The sequence below is a fragment of the Alosa pseudoharengus genome, unplaced genomic scaffold (genome assembly GCF_046254945.1).
Source record: "Alosa pseudoharengus isolate Yale_2024_CS ecotype anadromous, Long Island Sound unplaced genomic scaffold, YU_APseudo_1.1 YU_APseudo_1.1_scf_12, whole genome shotgun sequence".
NCBI lineage: Eukaryota > Metazoa > Chordata > Actinopteri > Clupeiformes > Clupeidae > Alosa > Alosa pseudoharengus.
The window spans coordinates 16407164-16414663 of record NW_027468587.1 but is presented as its reverse complement, the minus strand read 5'-3'; the positions used below and the strand labels follow the sequence as shown (position 1 = coordinate 16414663).

Below are 7500 nucleotides of genomic sequence, written 5' to 3'. Positions count from 1 at the left end.
GCGCTTGTCTGAGTCATCGCTTGGCTGTGATTTAGAAAAGTGCTGAGTGTGACCTTGTGGGGGGATACACATTACTGTCACCATGGGGCAGACTCAATCGGTGAGCACGACTCTCTCACACGTAGTCACACACACACCAACAAACCAGCAACATCCACAACAATACATGGATACACAAATACACACAAAAAAACACATATGCTGGGTATACCCAAAAGACTCCTGACCCTGAACTGGGACTGCAGGTGAAGTGTGTAGGTGATGGTTGACGAATGTCAGAGAGAACATTGGTTCAAGAGGATAAGCCTACGATGGTACTCGACACACCTACACACACACACACATGGACACGCACACACACACACACACACACACGCACACATGCACACATGCACACACACACACACACACACACGCACACATGCACACATGCACACACACACACACACACCTCACATAGATTCTGTGTATATATCCATGTGCACCAGAAACGTTCCTGCTGTAACTATAAGGCATAAACATGTTCACCTGTCGAGATAGAGACCATCACAGCTAGAGTACCCAAGCCTTAGGGCTGACAGCAGTGGGCAAAAAGGCCAGAGAATCCTCCCCGTGAATCCCGTCACTGCCCATCACCCGCCTGCCCGCCTGCCACCAGCCGACGGGACAGCAGAGGGCAGGGCCTCCGTCCACTCCACTCACGGAAATAATCCCTTTAGCTAATTGCCCTGACTGATGAGAGGAAACTAAAAAAAACGGAGGAAACAGGGAAAAAGGGATGGAGAAATGAAAGAGAGGAGGTACAGTACTCTCTTTGCCTCTCTCTCACACACGCACGCACGCACGCACACACACACACACACACATACACAGTCATACTCCCAGATTATTCCATGCAGAGGAATACAAAAGCACATTTTTAAACAGATATTGACCACAAGTGGTGAGTCAGTGGTGGATCTGAGGTGCAAACAGTGTCTAGTGGCAGCTTCATTACGGATGATCACTGCCTTATTGTGCCATTGCATGGTGCGTTGCTGTGAAGAGTAGGGAACTGAGCCTCTGCCATCTTCCCCCATCTGGGCCTGATCGCACGCACTTCACTTCAGCTGTCTCCCGAGTCGCCACGTCTGAAGCAGCTCTGATTGCTCCCAGCTCAGCAGGCAGAGAAGAGTCATTTGAAACCCTTGTGTTGTCAGACACACATACACACACGCACACGCACACACACACACCCACACGCACACACTGCAGATACCTTGAACCACCTTGGATTCCACTGGTGTGTGCTCACCGCTTGAGGGGAGTCTGTTTGTTTGTGTATTCTATTTATGTGCATAGTGTGTGTGTGTGTGTGTGTGTGTGTGTGTGTGTGTGTGTGTGTGTGTGTGTGTGTGTGTGTGTGTGTGTGTGTGTGTGTGTGTGTGTGTGTGTTTCAGGATGTGACAAGAGAAGCCCACACAGATGTGATGATATGACTCATTAGAACCTAAGGAGGGAGGGACACACATATGCATATGAGAGAGAGAAAGAGAGAAACAGACAAAGAGGGGGAGAGAAGAGAGAGAGAGTGAGAGCATATGTGAAGGTCTGAGCACCAGGTGCAGTCAGAGGCAGCTTTGTTTCTCTGTAAAGAGTGACTGAAGTCAAAACAGACCAGACCACTCTTTCTTCAGCACCCCATCAAACCTTCACACAGGCCACTCATTTTCAGACCCCCCCTTGCTCCATCTCTCTCTCTCCCTTTTTGTCTGTTCTCTCTTCCTTTCTTTTTTCTTTCTTTGTCTCTCCCTCTCTTGCTTTCCCTCTTGTTCACTTGACAAATCTCTCTTTCTCTTTCCCTCACTCTCTCCCTCTCTTTCTCCCTGTCATTTTCTCTCTCTCTCTCCCTCTCTCTCTCTCTCTCTCTCTCTCTCTCTCTGCACCTTTCTTCCTTGAGGGGAGGTCAAGGAAATGCCAGCTGAGGGTGGTGGTGTGAGACAAAAACGCGAGGAGGCAGGAAATCAAAGTCACTGTCAGGCCACCTGTGCGGGGTGTTTCTGCAGATTCATTATATCGATGCACATACTCGCTTTCATTTTTCCCAGCACTGAATTGATTGCTGAGCACTGCAGCGGATGGGGGGTTGGGGTGTGTGTGTGTGTGTGTGTGTGTGTGTGTGTGTGTGTGTGTGTGTGTGTGTGTGTGTGTGTGTGTGTGTGTGTGTGTGTGTGTGTGTGAGTGTGTGTGTGTGTAAGAGAGAGAGAGAGTGCAGGAAGTATGGCATCTAAGTGAATATAAAAGGCCATCATAAATACAGCAAGGGAAACGTACAGAGCACAAACACTAAAACACCAATGTCTATGCAGGGGAATATTTACTGTGCCCTCTCTTCCCAGCCATTGCTCTCCTTCTCCCATAAATGCAAACACAAACACACACACACACACACACACACACACACACACACACACACACACACACACACACACACACACACACACACACACACACACACACACACACACACACACACACGCACACACACACACACACACACACACACACACACACACACACACACACACACACACACACAATACACATTCACATACACGCAATACACATTCACATACACGCACACACACAAATACACACACAAGTGCATCCGTTTACGGTGCACATATGTCTGTGATAAAGGCAGTGAACAGTGATAAAGGCAGCTGGGGTCTGGTTACACCTGCAGGCCTGTGAGAGATGAACAGATAAGAAAGGGATGACTGGAAGGAAAGATGGAGAGATGGAAAGAGAGAGAAAGAAGAGAAAGGGGAGGGAAATACTTTAGTTGGGAAGAGAGCATCAGTTAGAGAGAAAAAATGAGAGAGAAATGGGAGGAAAGAAGAAAGGGAGAGATTCAAAGAGACAGAGAGAGAGAGAGAGAAAGGGAGCCTATAGTCACCCAATTGCTTTGTGTCTACACAGTATCCAGATCATGTTATGGCACTGGCCAAGAAAGATAACCACCCACCTACCCACCCACACATATGCAAACATTTAAACAAACATTTTCACACACACACACACACACCTGTATTATAAGGGAAGATCACTCAGTCTGTAACATGAGATACACATCAACAGCCCCCAGATCAGTGCAATAGAGTTAAGGGAGAAAGAAGCTTGACTAAAAGGCTTCCTTCTCATGCTCATATTGAAACTACATTATATGGTCTTTCATATCACATGCATGATGCATTTAGCTATAAACATCAGGGATGTAAGTGCTGTAATGGTAAGTGCCTATATGAAATTATTAGCATGATGATGATAGTATGTGGAATATGGTGCATAAAAATTAAATACGCTAAGTTCTTGATGCAAGGAACTTGCTGAGTCTGCTCCTGCATCCTGAATTTAATTGGCATCCATTAATGTTGACTGCCATAGTTAAAAAATGCATTATAAAGATTCATGACTTCACTTCACTATTCCTTTTTATTGAACTATATTGGGTGTTTGGGTGTATAATGGAAATATAAAATTCTCCTCTATTAGTGATGTTTTTTAAGAAAAAGGCAAATTTAGGCAATGAAGTTGCCTGTACTGTTCAACATCCTTAAGCTTTTAATTGCACAGTGTCCTTGAGTGACTTGAAAGGCACTTATAAATAAAATGTATTATTATTATTAATATATATATTAAGTTCAAAGTGCATAAAACATTCCTATGGTCTTTTCACAAATTACATGTAAATATGGTCTTGTCTTTATATCTGTATATTAAAAATAAAAGTCATTCCACACAACATGATATAGATGCTTACAAGCAGAGAGGGACATGCTCAGGTATGAAAAATGGAGGGAGAGTAGAGGAGAGGAGAGGACAGGAGAGTAGAGGAGAGGAGACGACGAAGCAGAAAAGTAATATTAGAGGTTAGTGCAGCTCGCTTGGAAGATTAGAGTGGCGAGTGGGTACGTTACCAAGGAAACGCTCTCCTTTGTGTTCCTCTATCCCTCGCTCTTTTAAATGGGCTCTCTTTCTCTCTCTCTCTCTCTCTCTTTCTCACTCTCTCTAAATTCCTGTACATGTATTAATATGTATGCTGGTCTGTATGTGTAAGTGTGTGTGCCTGCATGTGTGTGAGAGAGTTTGTGTGTGTGTGTGTGTGTGTGTGTGTGTGTGTGTGTGTGTGTGTGTGTGTGTGTGTGTGTGTATACATGTGTGTCCGTGTGTGTGTGTCCGAGTGTGTGTGTGTGTGTGTGTGTGTGTGTGTGTGTGTGTGTGTGTGTGTGTGTGTGTGTGTGTGTATACATGTGTGTCCAAGTGTGTGTGTGTGTGTGTGTGTGTGTGTGTGTGTGTGTGTGTGTATACATGTCTGTCCGTGTGTGTGTGTGTGTGTGTGTGTGTGTGTGTGTGTTTACACAGCAGACAGACATCTCATCCAGCCTGACCTATATAACTTCCCATGCTGTTAATTTGTATTGCTTGGCTGGTTATGAGCAGTGATGGTGCAATTCAGGCCAATTTGCTGGCTCCCTCAATGGCACTTCAGCGACAGGCAGCCAGACCGCTTCAGGTGGAACAAAGAGGTAGCAAAACGGGGGCAAAAAGCCTGATGGTGCTCGAACGGAATATAAAGGAGGAGGAGGAGGAGGAGGAGGAGGAAGATGAGGAAGAGGGGGAGGAGGGGCGGGGAGGAGAGGACACAAGCCCTCTCTCTCTCTCTGGCCATTTAAACGCTCTCTGCTCAATGAACGCGGTCTACATTTGACAACAGGAGTGTTAACCTGCAGACATGATGAATGGCCACATCTGTCATACAGCACTACTTATGATCTATGCCAGGGAAACAAACAATTCAATCCGTAACAACAAAGCTGTTTAACAAAGCAATAAAACTGACGGATAACGGTGCTGGGAATGGTATCAGTTTAAGCGTGTGCATGTCCCAAGAATATGTGTGGAGACAGAGCTCTATGCTTGAGACAGCAGGGAGTGGGGAGAGTCTGGTATGCACAGGAAATGAGAGAGAGCAGGTCCTGGGAGGAAAAGCAGTGCGCTGATTTTTTCATAAGCATTTTTATTTTTAGTGGAACGGTCAGGTGAACGAAAGATAGGGAGGGAGGAGAGAGAGCCAACGTCTTAAATTCACATGTGAGCGGAACTCCATTGGGCTGCAGGACAGATGGGGATGGGGTGTGTGTGTGTGTGTGTGTGTGTGTGTGTGTGTGTGTGTGTGTGTGTGTGTGTGTGTGTGTGTAAGGTGTAAGCACAGCTGGTGGAAATGTGAGGAGGGTGAGAAAAAAAGAGAGATAAAGGACCAGGCAGAACGAGAGAGTATGTGACAGAGAAAAAAAGATGGAAAGAAAAAGACCATGCATGGGAACATCTCTGATGATGAGCAGAGGCCAACGCTCTGTTTGGTTTTCCTGTTTCCCTGTTGCCATGGTTATTCCATTTTATCAGCAACATTGTATAGTAATGCTCCTGTCACCACATGTCCCTTGAAACAGGGTGAGGGTCTTTATGACGACTTCCATATGCAGGGAGTCCGATTTAGATGAGAAAACACTGCACAGACAAGGAAAATAATACACTGAAAATTGCTTCTCACTGGATCATCCGGCACCTGGCTAGCAATAGAGCCTCTTTTTTTGTGAAACTGGCACAAAATAACAAACCACAAACACTGCACCCCTCACATGAGAGATTATTACATTTATAAACACAAGGTTGGAAACTCTGGATATTCAAAGTGCTGAGTTGGTGAAATTGGTAACTACTGGCTATATCAGAATTGCTTTCTCATACACCAAATGTATTGCCTCCAACTGACTGCAGGCCGAGAATCTAGACTACCATTTATCAGATTATCATTATGTCTCTATCTATTATCCAGCAGTGTTAGCTGTCTTGACATGCGGAAAGGGTAGACATCATTTAAAATTCTGAGAAAATAGGAAAATTAGTAACATCCACAATGTTGCCTACTAGCCTACTACAGACAATGCTGCCAAACTAACATTAACAATTGTTTATGAAAGTGAATAAATCAGATATGAAAACAGGCCAGTTATTTCCAGTCAATTTCATTTGAATGCAAGTAAAACGTCTGAATTCATAAAAACTAATTTATGAGGCGCAATAGACTGTGGTGTTAGAGTGGAACTCAAGGAGGCCAGGTAAGGCAGCCATGACAGCTGCTGACAGCTGCGGTGGATGTGTTCACTGGAAACAGCCCCGGTGAGTGAACAAACACACGCAATATGGCCAAACACGTTGTCGAGGAGACTCCACATTGACTCTGCCACTAAGGATTTGGATTAATGATATCTTACATGATAATGAGGCTCAATAAATCCTTCCCCAACGTCCCCCCACGTTGTACGACGAACCAGGCGGATACTGTGGCGAGTAACGATGACTGGGACATTCTTCTCTTCCCCTGCTCTCTCTCTGTCTCTCTCTTTCTCTCTCTCTTTTTCTTTTTCCATTAATGTTTTTTTATCTAATTTCTCTCTTTTTGTCTTCTTCTCAGATGCCTGTGGTTCTCACAGGCTTTCAGAATGGGGATGCTGTGAGTGTGTGTGTGTAAGATGCTGTGTGTGTGTGTGTGTGTGTGTGTGTGTGTGTGTGTGTGTGTGTGTGTGTGTGTGTGTGTGTGTGTGTGTGGAGTTTGAGGGATATAGCTGGGCAGCCCCTGGGCTCTCAGCAGAGAGAGAGAGAGAAAGAGAGAGAGAGAGAACAGTCTGCCAGCTGCAGCTCAGTGCAACAGCGCTGCTGCGTCCAGAGAAGAAAATAAGAGTGGAAGAAAGAAAGAAAGAAAGAAAGAAAGAAAGAAAGAAAGAAAGAAAGAAAGAAAGAAAGAAAGAAAGAAAGAAAGGCCCTGTGTCCTCATGGCCAAGTTAGGAGAGTGAAAGGAATGACCTTCATAAAAACGGTTCTTAATGGGTCTGTGTCTTTTGATTGTGCCCAGCTCTAATTGAATGTGCCTGAAGCCAACTGATCCAGTCAGTTTAATTGGTTCTATTTCGCTGAGATGCATGTAGCCACTCACACAAGTGTGATCTGGCCAAGCACCAGTGGCCGGCCAGGACTTTTCTTTGGTTAGCAGCACACTGCGTTAACCAACAGGAGCAGCTGGGGTGTGCCTGTGCCTTTTGTCGTTTGCTTAGCATATGCTTCCCAGTGTGTTTTTCATATTCCTTAATGCATTAAAAGATTGCTATTGCTTTTCCAATATGTCAGACAAACACAAACAGTAACCTTGACCGGCAGTGAGCTATACAGCGCTTTCTATATTGTCGCATAGGCAACACGGGCACATGCACAGGCAATCTATTTAGGTTCTCATTTCACACATGGATAAAAATGAGGACACATGTGATACGGGAATAAGAACGAACACACACACACACACACATACACACACACACACACAAATAAAGAGGGCTCAGTTGTGGGTATCTTCCTTATGAAAATCATAAGAAGTTGACAGGCATGCATTTAAATGGGATTTAA

General features: G+C 44.9%; 1 protein-coding gene across 4 annotated transcripts in view; it reads right to left on the bottom strand.

The window, feature by feature from the left end:
- Positions 1-7500, bottom strand: part of rbms3 (RNA binding motif, single stranded interacting protein) — a 148131-nt gene that overhangs the window by 89009 nt on the left and 51622 nt on the right. The window lies entirely within an intron of this gene.